The sequence below is a fragment of the Heloderma suspectum genome, chromosome 4 (genome assembly GCF_057233095.1).
Source record: "Heloderma suspectum isolate Gila_16-S chromosome 4, 16-S_ref, whole genome shotgun sequence".
NCBI lineage: Eukaryota > Metazoa > Chordata > Lepidosauria > Squamata > Helodermatidae > Heloderma > Heloderma suspectum.
Window position 1 is genome coordinate 129,698,185 of NC_139461.1, and position 14,516 is coordinate 129,712,700.

A 14,516-nucleotide genomic window follows, 5' to 3' on the forward strand; every position below is an offset into this window, starting at 1 on the left:
TCAGCCAGTGATGGGAAGAGCTGGTCCACTGCCACCAGCGCCAGCCAAATCCGCTCCTCCCATGCCGGCCAAATCCGTCCGTGAACTGCATGCTGCCCCTGTGGGGACAATAGCAATATGCAAAGCCAGGGACTCACCCACATGGTGCTTTGCCTCATTGTGGAGAATGTGGCATGGGCAAAGCATCCCCTGTTGAACCAGTGGCTGGAGCTTTCCTCCAGCTGCTTAGGGGTAGCTTCACTGTGTGAGAGCTTTCCCCAGCCAGGGAAAGCCTGCACGCAGCAAAGTCAGTCCCCTGCCAAAGCACTGCCTGGGGTGCCAGGGGGTGTCACCATGCCCCCGGACATCATCCAGCCTGTGAGCAGCTGCGTGGGGTGGGGTTGTACAACACCCTACACCCAAACGGTTCCCTACCCCTGTTGCAGTGGCAGTCCCAGAATGTTGCCAGGTGAAAGACAAGAGTATATCTTGGGGCTATAGTTTATTTTCTGGGTGAGAGATGTGAATAAAAATAACTATAAGGGAGGTATGAAGTACATTTGATTCTGTACTGAGGTGAGGATTGTCTGTGCTGGATATACTGCATCTGTCTGTCCGTCTGTCCGTCTGTCTATCTATCTATCTATCTATCTATCTATCTATCTATCTATCTATCTATCATCACACACCCCCACACACACACACACGTGATCTTTTAAACTATTTCTAACTAAAATTATTCTTAAGTTATGCCATCCTTGTTACCAGCTATTTTTTAGTATTTATTTATCTGTTATTCTGCACTAGATAAAGTATTTATTGATCAATTTAATATCACTTCACACTTAATTGTATGATTGTATGCCCTATACCCAATTTAAAATTTAATCTTGGTATTGTATTTTAATAATATATCAACCAGCTCTGACTCAGTATTGTCTTTGCCTTTGAGATGTGTGCTTTAGTTCTGCTCTTAAAATTATTTGCTGGATTGAGTTTTGTGTCTGGGTAATGTGGCTGGTGATAGGGAAGGACGAGGCGCCAGTATTACAGTTGTAATGGGGAGAGGGAGGCATGGCATTGAGGGGAAGCGTTTTGGGATGTATACAAGCTCTCCCCACTTCCAGTCCTCTCCTCATCTAAGGGGAATTAGGTTGCTTTGCCAGCTTATGCCCAGGCCTTGTGGTGCCACTTTTTAAAGTAGGTCAGTGCATAACAAAACATCCATCATGCTGAAATGTATTACAGAGACCTATTTGGCTGAACTGCGTGCAGGGGATGGGATAGATGTCACTCAGTTTTGTCCACCTGAGTATTCAGCACAGCACAAGCTTGAGTGCTGGGAAGAGGAGTCACCATAGTTTTTATCAGGGGTACAAAAAGTGCAGCCTGCAGGTCACAGGTGGACCCCAACTCCTGTCTCCCCCCCCTCACACACACACACACACCCCTCCAGAAAAAATCAATGGAAAAAAGGAAAGGAAAAATACTTTAGGAATGGCCTCTATGGTTCCTGCCATAGCAGCTTACTAGGCTTCTCTAAGAATGGGGCTTCTGTGGCAGGTATCATCAAAGCTGTTCCTTCAGTGTTTTTGTTTCCCATTCCCCTCCTGGTTTTCTTCATTTAAAATTCAGGTAGAGTGTGGGATGTCAAAATTCTTCAGCAAGAGAGTGGATTGGAGGACGGAAAAGGGCCAGGAGCCAGGATTCCTGGATGGCTGGGCGGTGTGAGAACTGAAGTTTCTGGGGAAGAGCATTGCTTTGTCTGATGAAACCAGATGTCCAGCTTCCAAAATTCTCTTGGGCAAGAGTTGGATTTGAGTGAGCGAGTGGCATAGGCGTGTGAGCAGTGTGCGTGTCGTTTGTGTGGGTGGTGTGTGTGAGTGGGTTGTATGTTGTATGTGAGTTGTATGTGAACATAGTGTCTGTATGTGAGTGTGTGTGTGCATGTGTACACATGTGCAGCCCCGACTACCCAAGTGGACACATCATGTGGCCCTTGGAGCTGAAACGGTTATGCACCCTGGTTTATAGGGATTCTCCCTTTCTCCATAGACCTATCAATCAGATGCAGTCTTGAATGACTGTACTTGGTGTTGGACCTTAGGGACAGATTGGGGTTTCTGTTTGTGTCCCAACCACCCTGTTGCCCAACTATCTGCCTATCTGACGTGGTGGATGTGGTCTCAGACTTGGTGTCGGGGACTCCCAGATTAATGTTCTGGGGGATCTCAGTACCCATCCCGAGACTACCTTGATGGAGCCATGACAACTATGGGGCTGTCCCAGTTTATCATTGGCCCAATACATAAGACCATCAATTTTCAGTTGCCCCATTGTTATGTTCAGACCAATTCCTGGTGAGCTTTAGGCTGATGGTGGCTGTTCCCCTCTGCAGGGATGGTGAAGCAGTTAGGTTTGTCCACCCCTGGACACTTATAGAGTCCGGTACATTCCTGAATGCCCTTGGGGAGTTTCAAGTGGGCATGGCAGGAGCTCCTGTTGAAGCCCTGGTCTCACGATGGAATAATGCAATAGAACAGGCAGTTGAGATGATCGCTCCCAAGTATTCTCTCCTGCAGTGTGGAGCCCATCTAGCTCCCTGGTTTACCAATGAATTGGGGGCAATGAAGCAAGGTGGAAGGTGATTTGAATACAAGTGGGAAAAGACTCTGATAGAATATGAATGGACAAGAGGAAGAGTTCATTATGAAGCCTACTCCTTGGTGGTGATGGCCAAAAAAGATCATATTTCTCTGCTACCATTGTATCCTTGGGAAGTTATCCAGCAAAGCTCTACCAGGCTGTGCAAAGTTAGAAGCCCTACATATAATGCACTACAGTAATCCAAACAAGATGATACCAGAGCATGGATAACTATGGACAAGCTATCTTTGTTCAGGAGAGGTCATAGATGGTGCACAAACTGAAGTGCCTCTAAAGGCAAGGCTGGATCAAAGAATGCCCCCAAGCTGTCCCTTCAGGGGGAATGAAGCTTCACCTACCCAGAACTGGTTGAATATAGTGGTGGCCAAAATGTCCATCTTGTTTTGTTTGCTAAAAAGAAACCCAATGAAAAATTGAGCTGGAAAAAAAACCCAGTGGGTTTTTTGTGGGTCAAGAGATATTCTTAATGTTTTTGTCCCCACAAAGGGGCTTAACTTAACAAGTGGCAGGCCCAAGGTGCTCATATACCTCAACGTAACATATACTATTGATATAGGAGAGGAAGCACAACCAATGGGGTTTAATTGCCTGGGGTGCTAATCACAGTTTTGATTAATACCAAACATCCATCCATCCGTCTGTCCCTCCGTCCATCCATCCATCCATCTGTCTATCAATCATCTGTCTGTCTGTCTATCTGTCATCTGTTGATCTATCTATCTATCTATCATCTATCTATCTATCTATCTATCTATCTATCTATCTATCTATCTATCTATCTAATCAGATTTATATCCCACTCTATCCCAAAGGCTCAGAGCAGCTTGCAACAGTTTTTCTAAATGTAAATAGCCCTGCCTGGGATTACCAAGGAAATCAAATGGTTTGGGGGAGAAAACAGGCCAACACCCCACGACACACACAAACATGACATTATCAACATAAAATCTTTGAAAAATAATGACAGTAACATGCCACACCATGAATAACTAGGAATGTTAAAAACTCGGGTTCGCTGGGTGCCCGCTGAAGTGCTGCCCCCACTCGCACCCCCCCCAGACCCCTGCTCAGGCCTCCCACGAGCTCAGCGAGTTGCCAGGACTCACCGCATCTGGTGAGCGCCCGCCGTTTTCCTGCCTTTGTGTTCTGCGTTAAAAAGGAAGTTTAAAAAATTTGCATATTTAAATATGTGCAGTTTGGGCCGTGAAAGCTTAATATGCGCAATATTAGAGGCATTACACTTCTAATATTGCACATATTAAGCTTTCCTGGCCCCAAACTATGCATATTTAAATATACGCATTTTTTAAACTTCCTTTTTACACAGAAAACAAAGGTGGAAAAATGGTGGGCAGTCACCGGATGGGATCATGGTGAGTCCAGGGGGGCGCAAGCAGGTGCGAGTGGGTGTGAGCAAGGACAGCATTTTAGTGGGTGTAGTCCAGGGATCATGGGTAGAGGGGGCCCGACAGACTCCTAAACCCAGTTGGGCACCTGCAACATCCCTATGAATAACCAGTCTAATAAGCCATCGAGGGGACAGTTGTTTTTTGCAGGCAGCCACGTGCTAAATGCCTGTTTGTTAAAGAGGTGCTGCAGAGTGGGTTGGGTTGGTTGGGGAATAGAACTCCATCTGAACTCACTAATGCCTGACTAACAAATCTGATGACCACCAGTGGTAGATCAGTAATGGTCATTGTTATAACTGTGTTTCAGGTGGGTTTAAGATCCCCTTGTTTACTTCTTTGCATGACCAAAAAAGAAAGCATGCTACCAGTGGTATTTGGCCATCTATATCCATTTTTATTTTATTTTATATATTGAAAATTATTTATATCACACCCTTCCAATGCAACATAGTACTCAAGTTGGCTTTCAGCAATTAAATTTCCATATACATAACCCATCGAACAGTTACAGTACATTACAATAAAAGTAGAGGCAGGAACAGCAGATGAAAGAGAGATCAGTTTAAAAAACAACTCTTCCCTGCAGTCCAAATGCTTGCCAGAACAAAAGTGTTTTCACCAGATAGCAGAAGGACATGGGGACGGGTGGGAGCCTAAGCTCCTTTGGCAGTTCAGCAGCCAAACTGAGGCCACAGAGAAGGCCCTATCCTATCCCATGTCCCAACCACCTGCACCTCTACCAGGACACAAAGAAGGGCCTCCTCAGATCTTAAAGGATGGGCAGTCATATGGGAGGAGATGGCATTAAGGATGTTGCAGGGAATAAATGGGCTTTATGCTAAAATGAATTTGAGGGAAAGAAAATGATAGAGAATGGAATTACTTCCATTTATTTTGTGGCCCGTTGTTTAGGGAGCCGGGATTCCACCACAGAGCCAGCAGAGCCCTTCCTATTTTTTTAGGAAGTTTTTTCCTTCTTCAAATCGAGACAGGCCAGAACTTTATGCATCTTTCCAGGATCCCTAGGCAAAATGAAGTAATCTATTTCAGACACTTCTAAATAGCTGCTTCTTTCCGTATTGTATATTTCTGGGAGGAGGTGTTTGGATTTTCTGTCTCAGGCACCATGTTGGCTTGGAAGAGTCCTGTCATGCTGCTGTAAGCCAATAGAAATGTGGGGGAACTTTTCCTCCACAAATCCCTGTAGAAAAAAAGGAGGAACATCTGCCTGGCACCAAGCATATGGCCAGGAAGAAAGCACCCCAAAGGTTCTGTCAAACCTAAAAAATTGCATCAATGAAGTTTATGACTGATTGGATGGAGTTTAAATCTATTATCCAGCTAACAAACATGAAAAATAAGTTCATAACGGACAGTAATTGTTGTTTTCAGTGGTAATGGTCTCATTGGTTTGCCGTGCTAAAATAAGTGGATAATGAATCAATGTGGTTTCACTGACGTTCATAAAGGGAGAAAAATTATTTCCAGTAATAATTGTAAGTTTGGAATGTTGCTACTGAGCAGAAAATAGGATATCACTGGCCTTACATAATATAAACAGTGGAAATCCTAGTAGCAGTTTCATGCTTTTTCTCTGCATGAATGAGATTCTTGGCAACAACTATTTTAAGTTCATTTGACTAAAGCAGTATGCACTGTGCATGTCTTTTCTTACATTTGCAATGTGAACTTTAAATGACTTATAAAATATTATAATGGCTTGGATCTAAAGCAGGAAGATCCATGAGCAGGAAGAATTGTAATTATTGGCACTGTTCCACATATCCTTGCGTAAGTGCTTGTTCCGGAGTCCACAGAGTGTTATAGGTAGGCTCTATAGCTGTTTTCATGCTTCTGCTTGTACAAAAGTCACTCAGATTTTTATGCAAGCAGAACTTCTTTGGATTTAGTTTCCGTTTTCTCACATAATGCTCTATGCACTAACCTGAGGTGTAAAATATCCCTCCCATGAATAGAAGACATCAGAGGTTTTAGGAACCATCAAAGGGCAGTAAATTACTAACTGTTGTACTATGACTACAACCACAGTAACAAAAGTCCACATAAAATTAGTCACAGAAACATATGCAACCCAAAAGCTATATCTTGCCCACTTCTGTTCTGTTGCATGGTAACTCCATTGTGAAATTAATTTTCCCCAGTGAGAATGCTGCAAAAATGTAATCCCCTTGGTTACAACCCCAGGCAAATGATTCTTTGAGCATATAGCCATACTTTTTCCTGCATGTTGTTGTGCTGTCCTAATTGGCTAACAAGAATTGCCTATTAACTTGAATTACTTATGGATGTCCAGTGGTTATGATATGTTTTCTCTTATTCCTAGTGAAATCTACTGGGAAAGGCTTAACGGTAAAGTGTTTGGTTTTCTGGTATGTCCCCAGGTTGCATATTGGGAGCATTCCAATAAATGCTTCAGGCAGGTAAACATTTTTTTTCACTAGAGACAGCAAAATGTACTAAAGAGGTAGGGATTGTCTGAAGACAATATTAGGGTGAATGTTAAAGTCAAAAGTAAATCACCTATTGCAAAAAAGAAGGAAAACATATGCTCCCTCCATCCTTATTCACCAAGGACTGTCCTTGCTTCCGGGTACCTTTTCCTGGAAAATAACTGCCCCTATTCTGCATTTGATTTGGCAGAGCTGCCATTTTGGCGGTTTCAGCCCTCTCATCTGAGTTTCTACATTTAGACCAGTGCAAACAGATACACATGAACATTAAGACGTGATGTGGTGCACCATCTGCTATTTTTTATGCTGCAGCTGGCAAACTGCCAAAATATAATAATGTATTAGACGATGATGAAGATATCATCTTTATCCAAAAGAAGAGACATTCTCATTGCTTTGTAAATGATGTGACTAGTCCTAAGCTGTAGCTCTACTGAATCTTTCTTGGGTTTCTATGCACAACATGCCAGCACACTGCTTTGCACATGCCCATAGTCACTCATCCAGATAGTTGTGCTATTTGGGTGTTCACTCATGCAACTTACGATCATGTGAAGGTGGAAGTGGGGCTGCACCTGCTGGACTCCCCCTCCCCCATACATACACATGTTGGGGGAATGTCTCTGGAGGGAAGCATGTTATATGTGTAAATCCTGCACCCTGATTTGGAGCCATACGTGATCAGGGTTCCAAATGGGCTGCTACACTCATATAGCAGCCTTCCCACTGCAGATGTCCCTTCCAATCTGTGGACAAGGGCGGAGTGGTCATGGCCCCATTCTTCCCCCCATATGTTTGCAAATCACATGAGTGAATGCTATGGATGTCGGAGAAATCCTCAGCAGATTCAGATGAGTTTGGATTTCTATGAATCTGAGCTGCAGTGAACCAGCTTCTTCCAAATTGTGCAGATTCTGCGGACCGGAGGACTGACCTTTTTAATTTGGAGGGGGATTTGTGCAAATGCACACTTGTGCTAATGCGCACATGCACAAGTGGAACTAAATTCCTGTACATTGCTAAAATAAAATCTGATTCTGTCAATGAGCAGATGACAGAATGAAAGACGCCTGTCAATATGCAAAACACAGATGGAATGTATTTAACAAAATTCCTAGTGAATGCCATACTTAGGGCTAGTCAGTGTTGCTAAATGTGTTTGAGTTACAGCTGTGTGATGGATAAGCTCTTGTATGGATCCATTTTGATAGACTATACATTAAAACTGGTCTCATGGTTGCCATGAAGCATTCTGGTCTAGTAATCTCACAGGAAACAGCAAATGTGCTCCCAGGGGGACTATCTTATAACTTCTGTTCAAATTCCAAATGCCTTTCTATCAGCCTGATTGGGGAACCAAAGCTACATGGTGATTTTTAAGGAACATCCCTGTCTTGTGAGATAGTTCTTTAGCAATTAACAACAAACTCAAAAGGGCCATATTCTGCACTGGTTGGCTCCAAATTGGCAAGTGAAATTTAAGACTCATTGGCCAAGAATCCTAAAGCAAACCCCTGCAAAATAGGGACTTCTTTTTTCGTGTGTGTCAGAAATTATCCATCTGGAATAAATGTTTTCTGTCATGGCTCTACTCCAGTTGTGAGTATATGGATATTAATCCTAAGTCTAGCAGCTCTCAAAGTCTTAAATGCTGGGTCAGCAAACTACCACCATCACAGAGGTAGAACTTTGTATTCTTTTTAAATGACTGTATTTTGATGCCTTTAACTCTGTTTACCCATACACATAACATTTTCATTTTAAACACTATAGACTATATAATATATATATAAAATATAATATAATATAATATAATATAATATTATATTATAGTTCTGCATGTTTGCTAATAACTCCATGAGCCTAGAAGATTGAGTAATGGCTTGAAGAGGTGTGTTGAGAAGAGAGGTAGGATGGGAAGACAGAAGAACATAAGAAGAGCCATGCTGGATCAGACCAAGGGTCAGCATTCTGTTTACATAAGGGTCAGCATTCTAGTCAGCATTCTGACTAGAATGTTTACCAAGGGTCAGCATTCTAGTCAGCATTCTGTTTATGGCCAACCAGCTGCCCATGGGACCAGGCAACCCAGAGAGATTGGGAGTCATAGAACCCCGGCTAAGGTATTCTGAAATTTACCTGTGACACAAGAGTGCCACCTGTCAGCCCCCCCCCCCCTGCTTCGGGTCTCTTGTATTTAAATGAATCTCTAATACAAAGATGAATCTTGTCTTGTCTGTAGTGCACATGGATATAAAAACATGTACATGAACACTAAAGCACCATATAGCCCTTCCATATGCTATAGCTGGTAAGGTCCATTTTGAACTGCTGACAATTATAGGACAATTATAGCCCCCACCCCGCCCCTTAGTGCGTCTTTAAAAGTAAAGAAGGACTTAGCAGTTTTGGTTAAACAGGCCAGAACAGCCTATTGCTGAATAAATACATGGAACATACAGGAGTGGGCAAAAACCTTCAGTAGCATGTAGTAGTGGAAGGGGTGTTATAACAATTATGTAAGAGTGTTTCTACTTTCATCTCAAAAACGATGGGGTGGGGGTGGAATGGTATTTCCCCTTTCTCCCTCAATCTCTCTAGTCTCCCTGCCTACTAATAGATACCTGTGTAGTGTGTGTTGTGTGCGTGCGCGCGTGCATGCGTGCGTGCGTGCGTGCGTGGCATGGTAGGAAGTATGGAAGGTTTACAGGGGAATGATCACCCTACAGCAGTCAAGAGGGTGGGGTTGCAGGGAGCACAGATAGTTGAAGCTGGGGAGGTGCAATTGTTCCAAAGCAAGCTGCCTCTGGAAAAGAGCATGTAGAAATGCTGTGCATGTGAAAGCCTCGAATGGCCCGTGGGCTGCCACTGCAAGCCAGAGGGCACTCAAATAGCAAACGGAAGCTGTTTGTTTCACTTCTTACTGAGAGATGAGCTTTCTCAAATCCCAAACTCCGGGCTCCCTCCTGTGATTAAGCATGCCATTCCTCCTCCCTGCCTTTGCACAGATATTTTTAAATGCATATCCTAGAAAAGCTGTGCCAGCATCAGATCTCATGCTCTAGCTGTGACTAAATCTGCACCGGATATGGGCTTGGCTCTCGTTCTTTAACAGGAGGTGGTTCTCTTGCCACATCTCTTAACCTCACAGATACTTTTCCAAGAGTGTCAGGCTTTCTGTCAATCTCACCCCACCACCCCTGTGGCGCTTTGGCGCTTCTCTGGTGATGGCAGCATATTCTGTTTAGATCCAGCCGGGCTTATGCTCTTGTCTTTCTGGCGAGGAAAAAGGTGCTGGGCTGCCAAGAGCATATGCGCTAGTGTTGCCACTTATATGTTAATTATACTTCTGATGGGGTGCCAACAATGGCCGGTTAAGCTGACTCTGGCGCTTGTTTACTCTTGACTCAAAACCTGGATCAGTCAAACAATATTTCTCCTGCAGCTTTGCATGAGGAGGTGTGAATTCTATACTTAGCTATGTAGAGGGCTGGCCCTTCCTAGGACTGCAATATCAGATTTTGGATTGTTTGTTTGCTTGAATATAAAAGGAGACACCACAGGGGGTACGTTCCCTACAGAGCTGTGAAATCAGTCGGTCTGAAATTAAAGAGTATATCCATTGCGCTACATAAAATTGTGACTTTCTCAAACAGGGAGCAGTCCTTTAAAACAGGCCCGCCCTGGAGTTCCCCTGCTGCTTGGGGAATGCTGAGAGTTGTAGTCCTACACATCTAGAGGGTACCAGGTTGGGGAAGGCTGCAGTCGTGTCAAAACTAGGGATTCCCCCAACACTAGTACCAGTACTGAGAAATTCATGGTGGATCACATCCATTTGTTGATTCCGCTCCACTGCATGGATTCTGATGGTTTTCTGCTGCCCATTCTTTCTCCCTCCTCCACTCTCAGTTGAATATCTCCCTTGCTCCTTCAACCCAGTATTGGGGATCCATGTTGCTGCAGCGACAACTTCCTCCCCCAGCCTTAGACTCATAAAAGGGAATGTCTCTGGCTCCCCTGGTTGCTACAACAGTACTCCATTGCAGAGTGCATCGTTTCCAGGCTTCGGTGTAATGGGCCAGGACTCTGAACCCTCATCCTTAGAGGATCCCCAATCCCTTATCCTCAGAAGAAGAGACTCCTGAGTTAACTGTTCAGGGACAGGATACAGCCAGGCATTATGAGGTTTTCACCTCTTCAGCACCTAGTTAACCACAAAGACCCCAGGGACTCTGTGTTCAGAGGAGGTCACACTGCCATCTTCAGACTCTGAGGATCAGCTATGAAGGCATCAGCATGCCATAGCCATCCCTGTGTCATCTCAGCCGGAGGATTCCAGAAGAGACCGCCCTAAGAGAAAAGGCCTTAGTCAGTGTGGCTAACCAGCATAAAGGAAGCAGGTCTTCTCTGTAGTGGCACCCACTCTCTGGAAAACCCACTGTTGTGTAGCTCTGGAGGCTGGAAATGTGAACACCTCCCGAAAATGCACCTTTTCACCCAGGCTTTCCCTGAGCTGTACTGCTGCTGGGTTTTACTTTGGTTTTATGTGGAACTTTTACACTTTTCAAGTTTTATATTGTGTTTTGTCATGTAGTATTTATGGTTTTAATTGTTGTGAACCTCCCAGAGAGCCTTGGCTATTGGGCAGTATTTATTTATTACAAATGTAATAAATAAAAATAAATAGATAAATAAACCCCCTACTTAAGGCTCAGTCACAACTTGCTGCTTGTTGGAACAACATACAAACAAGCTTGTCTGGCCTCCAGCTCCACTTAGTGATCTCCTATTCCCATTCTTCTCTTCCTGGGAAACCTGACTTGCTGAAAACTCTTTGTAAAGTCCATAGTGGTTCCCTGTAATCCAAGTCTGACTAGCACCCAATGATGCTAAGCCCTCGCCATGACATAGGCAGAAAAGAACACCTGGGTGCAAAACCCTTCAGAATTTTAAGACTTAAAGAATTGGTCATTCCAGATTTGGACTGAAACACACACCATCACTGTATGTATCAGGGATGGAATTTTAAAGGAAAATGGGCAAGAACTGGCTTGAAGGATTCCAAGGACCAAACTAGAAAGCAAAGGGAGCTTTTCCTTTAAGACATAGCTGAGTGTGGAGGGGATTTGCATCAGGCTCACAGCTGGGGAGGAAAGAATTAAACCTCCCTTCCCCATATGCTGTCTTTCCAATGAAAATCTGGGAGAACAGATACCTGCTATTAAATGTTTTTAAGAACTGACATGGTTTCTCATTCTGCATTTGGCATTGTGTAGTTTGGCCCTACTAAAGGAAGAACATTGTATTTACATGGGCAAATGCAGTGCAGATTTTGTCCTCTGCTCTATTCCTTGTCTGAAATGGAACCTGTGTGTGCGTATGTATACACTCATAGGTGATGACCTATGAGTGTAGAGGCTGGCTACATCTTACACTTACCATATGGAAAGCAGGCAGGCTCTGATGTTGAGAACACTGAAGGGGCTGTCTGGACAATGAGCACCGAGTGTTTACCTTGGTGTCATGCTGAGAGAGAAGGAGATGCCAATTAGCTTGTTCAGCTAATTTCCCCAGCTTCTCAATTGCTAGGGGAAATTACTTAGCTGAGTGAGATGACAAAAGATACATTTTGTTTTCTTTCATATTTGATTGCATGCCACCTTTCTGCCAAAGCTGGCATTCAAAGCAGCATCAGGGCCAAGCCTAAGATTCTGCTAATCACACATAGCAGAGCTATGCATGATTGGCTTATTTACTTGGGTGTAAGCACATGTGGACCCAATTTGGATCAGGACCATGACTCCCCCCTCCTATTTCCATGTGGAAATTTTTAACCCCACCTGGAGGTGGGGGTTAAAAAATAAAAGAAAAAGTGCCTCTATAGATTCCAATGGAGATGTTATTTCTCCCTTTTTACGCCCCCCCGGGGGGGGGGATTTGGGGACAAAAATAGGAGGAGGGAAGCTTAAATTCCTCTATCTGCATTGCCATGCTCCCAATCCGAATCAGGGTTACATTCAAGTAAGTAAGCCAATCATGCCTAGCTCTGCTATGTGTGATTAGCAGAATGTTTCGTTTGGTCATCAGTACAACAAAATATAGAACTGCAATAAAATCAGGAAACATGCCATTCTACATAAATAAACTTTCAGTAAAAGCTGCAGTTAGATGGTCAGCAGCAGACAGGCCAACCTCCTCCCCCCAAGATCTTTCCAAAAAGCCTGACTTAATAGGACAGATTTTGCTTGGTGCTTAATAGTAAAAGGACTAGCCAATCTCCGCTGGACGTGATCAAGAAAGGCAGTCTAGACAGAATCACCCTCTCTTTCATAATTGAAACACCTCATGTCATATGTAACGTTGTAGCTCAGTTGTAGAGCACCGGCTGGTTCAGCCCCAGGGATCTCCAACCCTTTATGAAACCCTGGAGAGCCACTGCCTGTCAGTGTGGACTGAGTAGATGGATCAATGGTCTACGCGCCTTCCTCCAAACAGTTCGTGTTGATTTGAAATGGGTTGTGTGTTTTACTCCAAGAAACACATCCACCCTTTCAGCATTTTTTTTCCAGAATAGCTGCAGTGCTCTCTGCCAATGGGGCGGGAAAAGGTGGGGGCACGATTTTCGCCTCAATCCCTCAGCAGGTGGTGGTGGAGACCATGGATAGGGCCTTCTGTGTTGTGGCACCTTGTTATGCAACGCTCTCTCTCCTGCGAGGCTTGACTGTAACGCAACTGTTTGGGGGCAAATGATCATGTAAAAATAGGAGGGAAGGTAGGTCAGTGGCAGAGCACCTGCTCTGCACGCAGGTTGCAGGTTCAGTCCCCAGGTGGGGCCAGTAGGTCCCAGGTTCAATCCCCAGGCGGGGCAAGCAACGAATCCTGCCTGAAACCCCAGAGAGTCACTGCCGGTCAGCATCGGCAATACTGGACCAGACGGACCCATGCTCTGACTCAGTCTAAGGCAGCTTCCTATGTTCTTACGCCCCCCCCCCCCCCGTGTGTGTGCGCGCGTGTGCGTGTGTTTGGCTTGCTGAGTAGAGCCTGCTTGGCTGGAGAAGTTGTTTATTCATTCTCCCTCCCTGGCAAAGGGCTTTGCTTGGAAATAGCCAAGGAAGGGGTGGGCTTGGGGGAGAGAGAAAGAGATCCCCGCGTTGCGCGCCCACAGCCGAATGTGCGCGCCGGTACTAAAAGCGGGGATGGGGCGGCGGCGAGCGGAGGATCCAGCAGACGGGCGGCGGCAGCCAATCAGCGTCGCCTTCCCCGAGCTGCGGAAAGCCGAGCCGGCATCTGAGCCGGAGGTTTGGAGAAAACGCCGAGCCGGGATCCTGGGCGCCTTTCTGCTCGCTGTCTCTGGACGGGGAGCTGGCTGCTGTGTACATTTGAGACAACTCCTCCCCGCCCTCCCTCGCTGGGCTTCTCTCAGAGCCATTAAAGTTCTCTCTCACCAGTTAGGGCAAGTCAGCTAAGGTAAGGCTTGCAATGCAGTGATGACCCTTCCTCCCCCCCCCCCCCGCTTTAATCTGTGCCATATCCCTATGGCAGGACACATCGGAGGCTGCCGCTAACCCCGGGCGTCTAAGCCAGAGAGATAAAGCCAGCTTTTTAGGCAGAGGCATAGCCAGACTGTTTCTTTTACATCGCGAGCTCTTAAGATTTGCGCAGGGCAAATGGTCACCCTTAAGTTTGTTTTCCTTCCTTCTTTCCTCTCTGCCGCCGCTAGCTGCTGACTGAGCCGTACCCAGCGCCTGCGATGTTCTGCTGTTGCCGTCCGTTTGCTTAGCCCGGAATATTAGCAGTGGAATGAGTTGTTTTTGTTTTAAAGAAAGGGAGAGTGGGAGAGAAATCATCGCATAGGAGCTGTGTTATGTTTGCATGGATCTTCTCCCCCCCCCACCACCCCCCGCACGAATTTCGGCAGCATTAATGCGGCCGCTCTACGACTTGGGGGCGATGCACCTCCTGGAATGGGGATCACATTCGGATCTGGCAT

At 45.2% G+C, this 14,516-nt stretch overlaps 1 protein-coding gene across 1 annotated transcript in view; it reads left to right on the plus strand.

Annotated features, from left to right (window-relative positions):
* The first annotated feature begins 13,803 nt into the window (after positions 1 to 13,803).
* Positions 13,804 to 14,516, plus strand: part of CDH18 (cadherin 18) — a 401,711-nt gene continuing 400,998 nt past the window's right edge. The window contains exon 1 of the mRNA XM_084850558.1: positions 13,804 to 13,993. The gene's annotated coding sequence lies outside the window, so the exon portion shown is untranslated. The remainder of the gene's footprint in view (positions 13,994 to 14,516) is intronic.